This window comes from Lepidochelys olivacea (assembly GCF_965140295.1).
Source record: "Lepidochelys olivacea isolate rLepOli2 genome assembly, chromosome: 4".
Classification (NCBI taxonomy): domain Eukaryota; kingdom Metazoa; phylum Chordata; order Testudines; family Cheloniidae; genus Lepidochelys; species Lepidochelys olivacea.
Window position 1 is genome coordinate 48,051,542 of NC_140414.1, and position 17,455 is coordinate 48,068,996.

Consider the following 17,455-nt stretch of genomic DNA (forward strand, 5'->3'; position numbering starts at 1 on the left):
GTCTCTTCTCTGTTGCTGTGTGAAAAACCCTCAAAAGTGAACATCAAGAGGAAATGAATACTCTGAGATTGACTATATGAAAAGTGCCATCAAATATCCAAAGTAAACAAAAGGGATTAGAGAAAAAATATGGTTTATTTTCTCATTGTAAGTGGAAAGTGTTACTTGAAACAGTACTAGATTAAACATTTTCACTCACAAGTGTGATTAAATTGATGATATCCCTTAAACACTGGCTGCTAACACACTATTATGTAACCCAGAGCAGCCTTTGGCTTAGTGTGGTAAATCCAGAACATTACCATCATCATCAGTGCAAACCAAAGCAGAATTAGGCCCACAGCATATTAGGATTCCAGTGGAGAAACTCTGGATTTATATTGGTGTAACGGAGTAGAATTTGGCCCTCTCCTCCATGAGTCTCAAGCAAAAGAGTTGTGATGGTGATATTTCAATGCAAGAGAGAGTTGAGGAGTAAAAATTAGTGACACAAAAACAGTAAATTAATCTGTCAAGAGAGGACATTGGGCTTGGGAGCCAACATCGGCCTAAGATGACAATCTGTTTCTTGTTTTAACAAAGTATCTTTTAGTTAATTCTGTAGGTCCTTTTCCCTCCCAGGATTATAATATATATATATATATATATATAAATAAACAGTACTTTAAACTGGAAAGGTGAGATTTGAGCTAAATAATTTTTTCCAGATGTCACCCACTTCTGCTGGACCTGGTGAGTCCTAAATCTCATTTTGCAATTGTAGCTGTGAGATGGTATGTGAACCTGGGCACCTAAGCTATCTTAATGTAATGAAAGGGGAAAACTGTAAATAGTGATGAAGTAGCATAAAGAGGAAACATGGCCTTTCATATACTCATTTTTTTACATTGATGATGATGTATATAACTGATTTATATTACAGTTACATCACATCATTTCTAGAAGTGGCACTGATAAAGAATCATGTATCTCCTGTCCTGAAAGCTGGAAAAATAATCGTTCAGAAAGACTGAAGTTTGGGCTGGGGGGCTGAATTTCAAGTACTCCTTCAGGATTTTAAAATGACTGGTTGATGCCCTGTATTATAAACTAGCAGCCTGAGCATACAGCTGAGATCCCTTTTTGGTTTTGCAATATCCAGTTTTTCTAATCTTTCTAATCTTCTAATCTAATCATGTGTTCCCATATTAGCGGGGTAATGTGCAGTCTACACACAACAATTTAGCTGGATTATCAGTGGAGGCTGCTCAGAGACCATGCCAAAAATCCCAGTGCCTGGACAGATTTTATGACCCTACCTCATACCCCTCTGCCCCACAGACAACAGACTTTTCACAAAAGTTTTTCACAGCCTGATTTCCCCCTGTCTTTCACCACTCTGGATACAGTGGGATATTGAGGGAGAGGCTGCTCATTATGATCTGGATCCTTCTATAGCTAGCGGTATCGTGAAGTAGATACTTCTCACAGCCTGATACCCATGAAGACAGAAGGATGTTCAGTAGAAGACAGTTCACAAATTAATCTCCACCCTGTATCCTTTTTCACAGGTAGTAGGATCCATGTGGAGAAGTCACGAGACAAAAAGATCCTAACACAAACCAGCCCATTTAAACAATATTAATTTATTGAGCCTGGAACCACACAGACTCCTTCCAGTCTGCTGAAAGGACAAGACCTATCCATATGGATCCAGCTCTAAACTTTTCCTATCCCAATATATATTCAATTAACCACAGAGGTATCCATTCCCTTCTATATCGACCAAGCGCTCATTACAAGTCCCCTTGTTTAAATCTGAATTGGGATCTAACTGATGAAATAGCAACCTCTTACTCCAGCTTTTTATTCCATCCAAAGAACAGCACTCCATCTTCTCTCTTTGTTCATTTTCCTTTGGTTTCACTGTCTTGAGCTGTTCCCTTTAGAATGTTTCTGAACCTGGACCCTCCTGCTGCAGGGCAAGGTGCTTGATGTTGAATCCTAACTCTGATTATGGGAATATTAAACAGCTATCACCACACTTTGTATCTTTTGGTGTTTACCTCATTCCTTGTCTGAGCTCAGCATCACCGAGTTTGGTATGTGCACCAATTCCTAGCCGCATGGACCAATACTCACAATATCCTGATGGAGGAAGTCACATTCCAAGATTAGCAAAGCTGACAGGCCAGGGCCCACTGCTATCAGAGGCATAAGCCACAGTCTCTTTTAAATGGGAATACCAACACTGGAACTAGATGAGCTGGGTCTTTTCCTTGGCTTCTGCTCCCTCCAGACAGGCAACTGCTCTGCTTTAAGCCACCCAAATTAGAGATGATCAAAACAATGATCAGGGTTTTTTTAAATGGCCTTTTTTCAAAATGAAAATTTTCTTGAATTTTCTTTTTTTGTTTGTTTCAATTTTTTCTCTTTTTGTGAATGAAAAACAAAACCACAGGTTTGTTCAGTTTTCAAAAAATAAAACTTTTCCAGGTGTGTTTCTTCCCCAATCAAAAAACAAAAATTAAGATGGAAAATTCCAAATAGAAACTTTTTATTTCTTTCAAACACTGTCATTGAAAATAATTAACATTTGTCAACCATCTCTAGCCCAAATGAAGAGGGAAAATACCAGAAGAGGCCCAGAATCCCTCTTCCCCCTTCCTTCCTTTCTCTTATCATAGAATCATAGAATATCAGGGTTGGAAGGGACCTCAGGAGGTCATCTAGTCCAACCCCCTGCTCAAAGCAGGACCAATCCCCAATTAAATCATCCCAGCCAGGGCTTTGTCAAGCCTGAACTTAAAAACCTCAAAGGAAGGAGATTCCACCACCTCCCTAGGTAACGCATACCAGTGCTTCACCACCCTCCTAGTAAAATAGTGTTTCCTAATATCAAACCTAAACCTCCCCCACTGCAACTTGAGACTGTTACTCCTTGTTCTGTCACCTGCTACCACTGAGGACAGTCTAGATCCATCCTTTTTGGAACCCCCTTTCAGGTAGCTGACTAAACAATCCCAGTTCCCTCAGTCTCTCCTCATAAGTCATGTCCCCTAATCATTTTTGTTGCCCTCCGCTGGACGCTTTCCAATTTCTCCACATCCTTTCTGTAGTGTGGGGCCCAAAACTGGACACAGTACTCCAGATGAGGCCTCACCAATGTCGAATAGAGGGGAACGATCACGTCCCTCGATCTGCTGGCAGTGCCTCTACTTATACATCCCAAAATGCCATTAGCCTTCTTGGCAACAAGGGCACACTGTTGACTCATATCCAGCTTCTCGTCCACTGTAAGCCCTAGGTCCTTTTCTGCAGAACTGCTGCCAAGCCATTCGGTCCCTAGTCTGTAGCGGTGCATGGGATTCTTTCATCCTAAGTGCAGGACTCTGCACTTGTCCTTGTTGAACCTCATCAGATTTTTTTTGGTCCAAACCCCTAATTTGTCCAGGTCCCTCTGTATCCTATCCCTACCCTCCACCCTATCTACCACTCCTCCCAGTTTAGTGTCATCTGCAAACTTTCTGAGGGTGCAGTCTTCTTAATAACTTTACCGTTACTTCCTTTAATTTATTTTGCCCTCACCCCAGTGCCCCATTATAAGCTCCGGTAACACCAACCTTTCATATAAATCTGAAGAGGTATGAAGCCACATAGCTACACCTGGGTCCATTCTTCCTATGTCGTACATATACCAGGAGTTTCCATACTCACTAGTGGGCTCATTACACACGATTCAACATCCCTCCTTAATCAACAGGATCTTCAGGAGCAGGGCCCAACTCTCCAGTATCATTTCTGCTGTCTGCTCACAGCCTGACCACTTCTCAGACTAAACAGCAGGTTCTTCCTGGAAACAGGCTATTCTTCACACGCTCTCTGACATACACTGGGATTTTCGGCGGGAAGCTACTTATATTCCTAGCTATCTGGTGCAGACAGAAGCATCTTCACAGCTTGCCCTCACCCTGCTACCACCCAGTCCCCTAAACTCTGGAGACAAATGTCTTATGAGGTAGGTTCTTCCATTTTAACACAGTGAAGGAATAGTATTTGAGTACAATTATCACTCATATATACATTGAGAACTATAAATAGTTCAGACTCGTGACTAAAAGGACAATTTATTGGTGTGTCTTTTTCATTTAAAGGACAGATTGGTTAACTTTAAAGTTATCTGCCAGAGTACTAGTTAACTTATTTTTAAGAGAGTGAGAATATCTGTAATGGTCTGAAAAATAGAGTATACAGTATTCCTAGGGGACATTGTTTTTCATGTGTAACCCACTTTGAGCAGTCTTATTCCAATACCAATGATCCTCTGTCTTTTTTCTCAGTCTTGTCTACAGATATAAACTGAAGTTAGGTTAACTGAGGTGTCCTGTTTGCTAAACAGGGGCATTTCTGATGAGCCATTACAAACTGAAGTCCAGTCTGGATCTAGGGGACATTAAAGATAACATGGCTCTTTTTGCAAGAATAAGAATTTGCACTGCTATCCTCAGCTAATAATTTCAATTCTTCACTATATTGCTGTGTGCAGTGTGCCTACTGGCTGCTGTCTTCCATCCTAGAATCAGTACCTTTCAGTAGATCTGTATGTGGGACTGTGTGTATGTATAAATAGATGGGGAGTGCTTTGGAAGCCCTCAAGATGAAAGGCGTTGTATATATGTAAGATTATTTGTATTATTGACATGTGAAATTGTTTATTTTATAAAAGTCTTTTCAGTTCATTTTATTATTGCATTGGAAGTTTTTGTAGAGTATATATTAACATACACAATTTTGTAATTGTATGAATGAAACACTGACTCTTGCCAATTCCATCTTAAAAATAAGTTATATCTCAGAATTCTTTCCTTGTCAAATAAATATACTGAAATGAACTGAATGTGTGTGGCAAGTGAAAGAGATATTGGGAACAAGAGGAGCTCTTACCAGGGTTTATTTAAAAAAAATTGTTTTGTGCAGACATCTGCATTTCCTAAAATAGCTAATGATCCCTGTTGTCTAAAAAGGGCCTCTCCAACTCTGTGGCCATTAAAGCTCACATTCTGCATTGATGTTCCTATGCGCTGCTGACAGAACAGATTCTGCAGCTTTGTTTTTCTGCATTAAATATAACAGAACACTGAAGTATTAGGGCTGCCAAGAAGGGCATCTCAACAAAAACAAACAGGATAGTTGCAAATATTCTTCCTTTATTCTCAAAGGAGCCTCTCTTTTGTAGTTTAAAAATAAATTATAAGGACTTTTAGGAGTATCTTTCCATGTTTATGTAACAATGTGTTTCCCATTGCAATTAACTTGAGTTACAAGCACAGATGGGTCCAAAGCTTGAGATTCTCACTCAATCTATGGTAGACAAAACAGGCAGTTCTACCATCCTTTTCCAAAAATACAAAAATAATGCACTCACTTAAGTTGATAAGCTACTTGTTTTAAAAGGAAATATTTTTGCCCAACATATAATTAACCTGCAGAACTTACAGCTGCAGAGTGATGATGAGGCACAATGCAAAATAGGATTAGAGATTTGTGTCTTATTACTTGAAGATATATAATAAGTTACCTTGATCCATGTAAGGGCTACATATTAATTAGAACTGATTGGGAAATGGAATTTTCGTCATGAATGAAAGTTTGACATTTCAAAGTTAATTTCCATTTTGAATCAAAAAAGAAAGTTGAGATGTCAAAACATTTCATAGTACAAAAATTCCAAAAAGTTTTATATCAGAAATGTCAAAACCTATTCTTTTGGCATTTTCGCTCAAAACAGAACAAATTCAATGTGTCAAAATGATGACTTTTTTGTTTTGATTTTCCCAGTTGCAAAATGAAATAATTTAATCAAAATGGACATTTTCACACAGAAAACTTTCCATTTTGCAAAACCACATTTTCCCATGGGAAATTTTTTCATGCACAAAGTTTTGTCCAAGTTTAAAGTGAATCATGTGTGAGGGCAAATGCTGATCTTCACATGGGCCAGCAGGAAGTCCCATCTCCATAGTACACTTGTTTTGCAATGGCTATACATTTCATGGTGACTCAGAGGCTATACTGGGCAAAGAGAAGGGATAAGTCCCATATTTTCAATAATTACTAATATTTCCACACTCAGGTGACTTTTGCAGTAATATAAACCATCACACTATAATACAGAAGGGATTGCCAGAACTAAACCCTTCGTTCCAAGTCCTGTGATGAACTGGTACAACACTTCCTGTATCATGCTCAAGTAGCAGCCCAATTGTCAATAATGTCTATTTACACTATTTGTCTTACATACTGTTATTAGCTAAGATCGAAACCCTAACCTACTGGAGAATGTCATCTCTTTACTGGGATTCTTGTAAGTTACTGCAAGGAATACAGAGACAATGTGCAAATAGCTACAGTGAGTGAGGATACTGGTGATTTAAGAGGCATGGGAGATAGTTCACAGGTACCTATAGGTCAGGAAAAATACTGATAACTTGCAGTCAATCATCCATTAAGCTAGTGCCCTTAATTAGAGTCTGCAACCAAGGTAGTAAAAAGTGGTCCCAGATAATCAAAGACGCTCATCATCAAGGTGATGCCTAAGAATTCATAATCAATAACACACATCAGGAAAATGTCTCTATCCCGCACAATAGAAGGTTATCTCCCCATCGTGGCCACCATGTTGCCCTCCCCAGTCTCTGAATATAGGGTTCCTGTGGACTTTAGTTTGAGGAGCCCACAGTCCACACTCCAGATGTCCCATTCCAACACAAATAATCACATATTCTGTTTGGATGTCAAGGCAATGTCAATGCTGCTGGTATTGTATCTATGTGAAAACTACCATTACCTGCCAAGTTAAGCCCATCCATTACTGGCTGCAGGATCACCACCACGTAGGGTGACCAGACAGCAAGTGTGAAAAATCGGGACGGGGGTGGGGGGATAATAGGAACCTATGTAAGAAAAAGACCCAGAAACTGGGACTGTCCCTATAAAATTGGGACATCTGATCACCCTACCACCACGTGATAAACTTTTTAATCTTACTTGTCTCTCTCCTGATATCTGGGTTCGCTAACGTACTGTCCCAGTTACACCACCCACTGTACCTGCTTACATAAGCACATGGTATCAGTTAAAGTTACTGATGGCACAATGACACTCACCATTGGCAATTAATTCCACATACAGGCCCACTCTGGACTCAGTGCTCATAGTATGTATCACAGCTCCCTCTCTCACTTCTGGGTAGCATTTTAGGTATTCCAGGCCATAAGGATCTGCTTCCTTAATTTTCCTCCAGAACACACTATTATTGCGTAAATGCAGGCATCCAGGTCCGTCTAACCTCCTTTGGAGCAAATATTTATGAGAGGTGTCAACAAGTACATGCCAGTCCACTTTTCACTTCCTTGGGAGCTGTCAGAACAAAATAAAACTTGGTGTATTAATAAAATGGGAAGTCACAACAGTTTAATTGTGTCTTTCCAAACTTTTGCCATTGCACAAAGTTCAAAACTGCTCAGCTGAGTCACAATATCACCCTCCCCACAGTTCTTTCCATAAGACATTTTCCTCCCAGTAACTGAATGAAAGCACCAGCTGTAACAGCTTGCACTTTAGTAGCACTGTAGTATGCATACAATATTCTAATTGTATGCATACTACAGTGCTACTAAAGAGCAACATGGTGTCTCCTGTGCATGCATCCTCCCCAAAACTGTGGTTTTAAATGCTGCCACGGAGGAGCCTGGGAAGGGCAGGATAAAGAGCTGTATGGTGCTGGTGTTGTTGCTAAAAAAAAGAAAAATTAAAAGTAGTTTCTGCAAACTTTGGTTAAGTTTCTCTGCAATTAAATTTTAATCTTCCACTTTCCTCATTGTACTCCTGATTCACTCCTCCCAGTCAGTCTGATGACTACACTTTGTGAAGCTGCTTACATGGTCTAGTTAAATTTGGCATCTTTTTATTCCATGGCCTCATTATTCAGCTTGATTTTTTAATACACAGGGGTGTGTTTTGGATCAGATTAGATATGCCAGAACTGGTCCAGCTGTTTGGGTTTATTGGATCAATCCACACTAAGATACTTTTTAATGTGGCCTAGCAGAACTCTGTTTAGATCACTTACAGGGATATATAGGCATCGACCAGGAGTTAAGAGGCAGGTCAGTTTTGGGAGTGTAAAGTTGGGTCCTGGCCCATTCAAGCCAACAGGATCTGCGAGGGCTGCCGAGTCACCAGGCTGAGCCTTATAGATAGAGATGTGTCTCATCACCTAGACTAACCTATTCCAGTGCTCAGAAGCAACACTGACAGAACCCAAAGGGAGCCCCACCTGGTGGAAGGGTGATGGTGTCTTTTGATCTAAGACTTTTGATGGCCAATGGGGTGGGGAGATGGGATCAAAAAGAAGAGAAAATAAGGGGATTCTAGAAGACCTCATAAACTTTATATGCAGTCAGTAAAATCCAGTTGATAAACTTCCTCCCACCCAAGAACCCTAAAAGTGATTAAACAATTAGTAGAAGGAGAAAGAGAAGAAAAAAAAAGGAGGATGGAAAAAAGAAGAGCGCAGCCATTTTAAGTTTGTTGTTGTTTTAACTGTTCCAGAGTTGCCACTACCACCTCCAGTGAACTCACAAGAGTGTGGTGCAAAAGAAATGTTCAAATAGAAGAGGCATTCCGCTGCAAAGTCCCGCACTCCATTCTTCATAGACAGTAGAAAAGTGCTCTCTCATGTGTCAAAAGGAAAGAAGGCTTTATAACAAAGCCAGAACTTCTATAAGTTCCTGAACAAATAACCCTAAATGCTGTAGTACTCTAAATACTTGAGGAGAGAGGGAGAAGGAAGGCACGGGGGAGAAATGGTTCCTGACTGAGATTGGTGTATGGCAAGTTTCTGCCTGGAGAAAAGTTTTATGACAAAATTGAAGGAAGCAATGGTTTAGAATGGATACGCTGACAGATTCTTAACTAAACTATAAGATTTTTATTAACAGAGCTGAAACTATGAGCAGTTCTGCACAATAGGTAATCTGAGCCAAACAAATTTGCATTATGAACAGCAGGGCTATAATTAGGCTAAAAAGGTGATAGTGATTCATTTTAAAACACCTTTTTATAGATGCTCCCCCCCACCCCCCTGTCAGGAAAGTGTTGCTTCATTCTGCACAATAGGTAATCTGAGCCAAACAAATTTGCATTATGAACAGCAGGGCTATAATTAGGCTAAAAAGGTGATAGTGATTCATTTTAAAACAGATTTATAGATGCTCCCCCCCACCCCCCTGTCAGGAAAGTGTTGCTTCATTCTCAGTCTCTAAAAGGGAAGGTGGAGCTGAGGGTAGGATGTTATTAGTTTGAGAGAAAGCTATTTCTCTTCCTAGATTCCTGTCAATGGAAAATATAAACTACAGGAGATAAAAAGCAAGGCAAAAGCCTATGAACATGCAGAGTCAAGATTACTGAGACCTACACCAGCTTTGTTTACCCTTCAATATCTCAGGAACGATCTCTTTTTCATTCACATTCCTCGACAGCAGTCTTTATTATATGGTGTCCCCACATCCTAACATTAATTAGCACTTTACAGGCAGGCTCAGTATCATTTTTCCACAAGGACTGCAATTCAACAAAATAAAACAAACCCCTCTTAGTTCAAGACACAAAACTTCTACCCCCCCCCCCACTTCCAGAAGACGGAGTCGGATTGTTGCTTTCCATTAGTTACTTGGTGTAAACTAACAACAGAACAAATATTTTTCACTGTATAGTGCTTTTCACTTGTATAGTACCTTTCAACTGAGCATGTCAAAGCACTTTAGAAAGAGGGAAATTGATATCTGGTAATGTCAGGGAAATGGAAGCAGAGAGATGGTTCACTATTTGCCCAGTATTGCAGAATGACCAGCAGAGTCAGCAATAGAACCTACTTTACTAGATTCCCAGATCATGCCAGTCTCTCTGGATAATCCTTTGCATTGCTAATATTATAATTTTCATTAAGGATTAGAGTCACTGCTTTATATTTTCTGTAAAAGATTATTTTGTTTGTGGTGGACAAACATCTTACTCAAAAGTTGTTCTGTGCACTGCTACTGTCAAAGAACCTGGTCTCACACATATTTACCATCTTAAGGTTGTGCAGTAGACACACAAGTGAAAATTATTGGAAGGAACACAATATCATTAGTCTGCTACAGCTATTAAATCATGGCAATATTAATAGAAATAAATACAGCAGAAACATCTTATACAGGAATAGATTCTTCAGTGGATTGCTTTGCAACTTGCTCCCTGCAGATGGAGCAGACTTTGTCTTAATAATACCCAAAATCTCATCCAGTGATCATTATCTTTTATTTTTGTAGGAGACATTGGTAGTAGAGTTGGTCTGAAAAAGACTTATTTTTCTGCAGAAAATATTCATGAAAAGGAAAAAAAACTATTGTTTTAGTCAAAATTTGCATGGGGGAAAAAAATCAAAACTGAAAAGTTTCAGCCCCCAAAATGACTTTTTTTATTTGAAAATGTCACGACAACTCATGCTGACATTCTCCATGGGCCAGGGTCCCTTGTTAGACTGCATCTCTTAAGAAGCAACATTGTTTCTCCTCTTGCTGAACTACTGTGGTGCATCCTGGGAGATATAATCTGGCCAAAGAGCCTCGCACATTGAGGAAAAGATGGGGATGAGGTACCCATACTACAACCCCAAAAGGCACCCTGACAACATTTCCCAATCTTTTCTTTTTCATTGAAAAAACCCTCAAAGTCAATATTTTCCATTGGAAACAGACACATTTTGTGAAAACTTTTGTTTTGTCAAAAGCTTGATTTTCTGTCAAAAATAGTTTTGGTGGAAAAACCTTCAGCCAGCCCTAATTATTAATATCTGATTGGTCAGTGATTGTATTTATCTGACCTATTTCTGACCAACACAACAGCATATACTGGGAAGTAGGTTGAGAAGAACTCTCATAATGGTGTATAACATGAAGAAAAAACACACACACAACTCCTTCCCTCACATATGCTCGTTTATAACATGAAAAAAGCCCACAATTATTTCCTCTCTATGTGCTCCTTCTTATTGCTACCTTTGTCCCCTCTAGAGGGCCCCCCCAGTGCAATGCTGTGGCTAACAGAGCTAATGAGATCCTTGGATGCATAAACAGAAGATTCTTGAGAAGATTAGAGAGGTTATTTTACATCTTCATTTGACACTGTTGTGTCCACTGGAATACTGTGTCCAATTCTGGATTCCACAAATCAAGAATGCTAATTTGGAGAGGGTTCAAGAGAAGAGTCCTCTCCAAATGATTAACGGATTAGAAAACATGCCTTACAGTGATAGACTCAGGAGCTTCATCAATTTTAACAAAGAGAAGGTAAACATGGGACTTGATTACAATCTAAAAGTATTCACAAAAATATTTTAAAAGGGGGTCTTCAGTTTAGAAGAGAAAGGCATAACATGATCTAATGGCTGGAAGTTGAAGCTAGATAAATTCAGACTGGAAACAAGGCATAATTTTTAACCATGAGGGTAATTAAACACTGGAACAATTTACCAAAGGTCATGGCGGTTTTTAAATCAAAATTGGTGTTTTTCTTACAGATGTACTCTAGGAATTATTTTGGGGAAGAAGTTATATGACCTGTGTTGTACAGTCTAGATGATCACAATGGTCCCTTCTGGCCTTGGAATATATGAAGCAGTAAGTCTCCCTGGGTAGGGTGACAAGCCACTTGCCTCACTGACTCATCCTCCAGAAACTTATTGGGGTCCTTAAAGTAGTCTTCCTAAATAATTCACACTCTCATACTGACTTCCAGGGAAACCTTTTTTTGTTATTTTTAGTGCTGTTTCTATTTTGGGTGAAACACAAGACAAAATGATCTGGCATGCATCCTGTTAAACACCACTTATGAAAACACCTTTAGAAGGGATTACGATCATTTTGTCAAAAATAGGAAATAATTAAATGAGTACTTTAATTTTCCCAATTCCTGATGAAATCTAATTTTACTTCAAATTAAAAAAGGTTTCAAGAAGTTGTTTGAAAGCTAAACAGTTGCCCTGTTGAGTAATTTAATACTGAATCTTTATTCTCAACTCTTTATAAGATCCAGATGTCTATTGAATTAATGGAGGTAGCATGAAACTATTGTTTTGCAATGAGCTTTTAGGGCTTTAACACAGAAAAAAAGATGTCATTCCAAGCGCTGTATAATTTCAATTAAGGATTTGTTATGCACTCCAGGTAAGTATGACTCCTGCCGAGTTTATATGTCAGGAGAATTCTTAGATGTTTTTCTCATGACTCCTTGTTACACCTCTCTTTAAAGCAGAGATATTTTATGTGTGTTACAAAAATACAATTAGCCTAAACACTACCTACCTCCTGTAACTGTGCTGACTTTTTCGGATGCAGAATTCTATGGTGCAGCTGGGACTTAATCAACCCTGTCACACAAATCTCTTGGCCTCATTTCTATACTAAAGTTTTTGTTTAAAAAAATAAAAAGGGATCTAGGAGAAACATCACAAAGGGACTAAAAGCTGTACAGGAGGTATCTCCCCTGCAGGCATTTTTCCGCTGAATAGGCCAGAGTTTAGTTTAGGTCAAAAGAAAACTGCTGATCTGGAAATAATGGTACATTCCGGAAAGACCCAGCTGTCACACCCAACCTCCCAGCTGCTCTCCTTATTTATTCAATATTACAAAAGGAAACATAAATAAAGATTAGCTGCAAAATTATTACTACAACTCCATGGTATTATTATTGAGTTCAGATTGTTAAAGACTCCAATTTTATTGTGCAAGGATGTGAAGTAGCTGTTTCAATGACACTTCTAGGCTTATGTAAGTGCATATGGTGGTAAATGACTCATTTTTAAAACAGTCTTGCTAAAACATTAATAAGAGGTTTGGGATTGATTTGTGTGATAATTATATTTTCAAACTTCAAAAAACTGTAGGCTGTACATTTGCACAGAATCTATAAATGATGCTACAAGTTCATGCACAAAGCAGGTACATGTATGTTGGGGGACCCAATTTATAGTTTTTTCAGATTAGTCTGACTAGATATTGAATCCCATAAAGATTACTATGCAAAATAAAACTCTTTGTTCTGTGACAAAGTTCCTCCTCTGCCTTGGTGGGTCCTGAGCTTTCTGGTGGATTTTCTCACCTCAGAGGTTCATGGCAGCCCTCAGTTTTTGCTAGAGGATCAAACCTGCTGTTCACTTAGCTAATCTCATCACTGGCCAGCATGGGGGAAACGAAGAACAATCTCCGCAATCTCTGTTGTCCCACCTAGTGGGTTGGGGACAGGCCAGATCCCTTTCCAAATTAGACCTTTCCCTCTGGTGTGTCTCACAGACCACGTCAACTCCTCCTGTGTCATATAGGGAGTTGAGGGGATGGAGGGAACCTAGGCCTGCCCTCTACACTGGGTTCCACCCCAGGGCCCTGTGGACAGCAGCTGTCTACAACGTCTTCTGTATCAGCTGTGGGACAGCTACAACTCCCTGGACTACTTCCCCATGGCATCCCCCCAGCACCTTCTTTATCCTCACCACAGGACCTTTCTCCTGAAGCCTATAATGCTTGTACTCCTCAGTCCTCTACCAGCATGCCTTCTCACTCCCCGCTCCTTGCACGCCCCTCGCTAACTGATGGGGGAGGTCCTTTTTAAAGCAGGTGTCCTGATTAGCCTGCCTGCCTTAATTGATTCTAATAAGTTCTTAATTGGCTCCAGGTGCCTTACTTAGCTTGCCTGTCTTAATTGGTTCTAGCAGGTTCCTGATTGCTCTAGGGCAGCCCCTGCTCTGGTCACTCAGGGAACAGAAAACGATTCATCCAGTGGCCAGTATATTTGCCTTCTACCAGACTCCTGCACTCAACTGGTCTGGGTCTGTCACAGCTCTAATAAATTAGTTCACAAAGTTCTGCTATATGTGCCCTCCCAAAAAAACCCCATAAATTCCCCACCCAAAAGCCAACCAAAAAACCCCATAAGGACACCAGAATCTTATCTTGGACTTCATGAAGTAAAAAGCAGCATATGTCATAAGTACCTAAATAGAAACAGGAAAAAGTATAATTTTTAGACTAGTGTATCTAACTCCTACTTTATTTTAGTGTATCGTAATTTCCTAGGCAAACATCACTTTATCTCCATAATTATAGGGGAGAGATATGGAGGTAGCTGCTGTAAACTTGGCCTCTTAAGGTGTGATTATGGTCAGAAAAGCGATCATTAAAAATGGCACCTTTAAATCTACCGATCGTCTTCCCACGTGTACTCAGAGTCATATCTGTTTTCTTATGAATAAAAATAAGCCTAAAAGACTTTTTACTCCTGTTAACATCACCCTTCTAAAGTTGTAATGACTTTGTACCCTGGAGTCTATTCTTATGGCATATCACCCAAAAGAATAATTACATGTTTTGAATGCAAAATCATTATTGACAAGAGACAGAAAGAATATATCAAGATTTCTCAGCTCCCAGGATGTGTTTGCAGGAATGGCTATAGCAATAAAAATCTCTTTTCTTGTTCAGTCATTGCATTTGGTAAATATGCCACAAAAACCAAACATGGAACCTGCCTGTCATTTTCACATCTTCAGTTTCCAAAGTACAGCTACACTTCAGCCATGGTGAATATGAACACTCACGTTACATTCTAAGGCTATGTTTAATTAGTGAATATGTGTTCTGCAGTACTACTTGCCTTTTCAATACATATGAAAAATATGCAATGGAACAGAGTGTTCCTCTTTGCTTCTTGCATGGACAGTTGTCAAGGCTCAGATTTCAAGCACATCAAGTCCCTATAAAATGCCAAAACAATAAAAGGTCACCACTTCTATGTAGAAGAAGAGAAAAGGGGCAACCTCGACTGATGGAACTTATGTATTATTCCTGTTCAGGGCTTCCTCAGCATGGTGTTTTTTCCCTACTCCTTTCCCTCCTATGAATCATTGAACTTCAAGATAGAACAGAAAGAACTGTGATTTGTGTTCAGGTAACCAGTTGTCTTGTTGCTCAACTAATGCATCACCATCAGTTACCTTAAATGCAGCTATTGACTTGCTGAGAGAAGAGGAATAGAAGTAACGGTGTGCAAGAGGGGACATCAGCATCTTTTGTTAAAATTCCCCCACCAAGTTGAATGGAGCATTGAGATGATTTTCTGCCGCTGATAAGAGCAGCAGTATCCAAACAGGAGCAAAGTCATCCCGGACAGACACATTTGAGGGCAACTGCACCTGTATTTCCCTTCAGTGGTTCAGCAAGGGCCCCCATGCTCAGCTTCCAGCTCCCCAGCCATTGCTTTTCTGGATGGAGACCCATGTCAGCAATTGCATTTATGGGTGGAGACACTTATGATAGGGGTATTCCAGGCTGCACAGTTCCCTGCCTTCACTCTGCATTTCCCAAGACAGGTTGTCCAAGAATACTCTCTCTTTAGAGATGGATAACAGGTATAATTGCTACAGTTATAAGGTACTTCCCATGCAAGGCTTGCTTTATTCTTAAGACAAAAAGCAAAACATTAAAAACAATAAAAGAATCTACACACATGCTAATAAGATTACCAAAATTAACCCTAACATGGATTCTGGCAGGAACAGTTCTTCAACCCCTGCCCAAGGGGATTGCTTGTGGTTACCATTCCATCACAGCTTCAGTTCAGAACAAGGACACTCATAACATGTTCAGCTTGCCCTTTATACAGATCGGGGGTCTTTGATCTGGAGTTCCCAGATGCAGGTAATAGGTACACAATAGTTTTCTCTCTCTCCAGGGCATATCTTCAGAAGACTGGCTTCAGAGGGTAAAATTTGCATTCCCTTCACCCCAGGGTAATTTGTAGGAAATCCACTTCACACATCTTGTTTCAAAAAGACCTTTGAAGGTCCTAATACCTTTTGAGATTGCATTAATCTTGTCTTCCCGCTAAATAAATTCTATACAATCTCACAATAGTACAGAATCATTTGCCTTTAATACAGTGATCTCCAAAGATGTTAAGTCAAACTTAAATCAATAAAGTTTAATTAAATCAAGTTCATTCAGGATATCGCAGGAAATTGTCAGGCTGTCATAATCCCTATCAGAGATAACGTATCCCTTGGGATTACAAAACAAAACAACTCCCCTGCCTCTTGGAAGAGCATATATTTAGAGCCCGAAACAGACACAACATTTATATCTATGGATGTGGATATCTGCGGATACAAATCGGTATCCACAGAGTTGCAGGGCTCTACCAGGAACTGGAGCAGCAAAAGAGGCAGCCTGGCGGGCTGCTGCTCCTAGGAGCCAGCACCCTGTGCTGGCAGCTCCTCCAGCATGGCTGTAGTGCCCTCAGCCACGCTCACTGGGGTGGGCACCAGGCTCACCGACAGGTGTCCCTAGTTGCACTAGTGCAATGGGCAGGGCTGGGGGCAGGGCTGTAGGCAGTACAGCCACAGTGGAGGAGTTGCTGGTGCACGGTGCTGGCTCCTGGGAGCGGCGGGACACCAGGCTGCTGCTTTCACTGCTGTGGCTCCTGACAGAGCCTTGCAGCTCTGTGGATGCCTGCAGATATAAATTTTGCATCCATGCAGGGCTCTACATACATCTGACCTGGGAATGGGCCAAATTGCCCCAAGTGTAAGATGTGGGTGGAGGAGGGGAGGGGAGAAAACAAAGGAAAGAGGATATTCTCAGGCTACTCTGGAAAAAAAACTCCCCATTTCAAATTATAGAAGTTGATCAAGATCTCATCCAACTCACTCACATTACAGTCAATGGAAAACATCCTAACAACTTCAGGGGAAGTTGGAGCAGACTCTGTAATTCATATACTTGTCACAAATACTGTTGAATCATTATCAGCAGGTGGTGCAGTTTCCTTCACTGGTTGTGGTTATGAGAAAAGAGTTAGATTAAAATGGGGAAACAAATTAACAGATTTCACCCGTCATTCATCCCTCCAACAGTGGGGCATACTTAAATGTTAATATTTCTAAAACTGGAATTACCTGGCTGGCAGTCTGACAAGGGAATATATCTGGAACAAGTATCACTAAAACCTGAATCGGGGGTAGCCATGTTAGTCTGTATCCACAAAAACAAGGAGTCCGGTTGCACCTTAAAGACTAACAGATTTATTTGGGCATAAGCTTTCGAGAGTAAAAAACCACTTTTTCAGATGCATGGAGTGAAATATATGCAGGCATGAGTATACAATGCCTGCATCTGTAATTGTCTCTCCTGCATCTGAAGAAGTAGTTTTTTACCCATGAAAGCTTACTCCCAAATAAATCTGTTAGTCTTTAAGGTGCCACTGGACTCCTTGTTGTTTTTTAAAAACCTGAATGACATTTCAAATTCACCCATTACAAGCACATACTGTTATCTAATGCTTATTATGGGCTAAGAGGAAAACATTTTGAGGGAACTTTTTG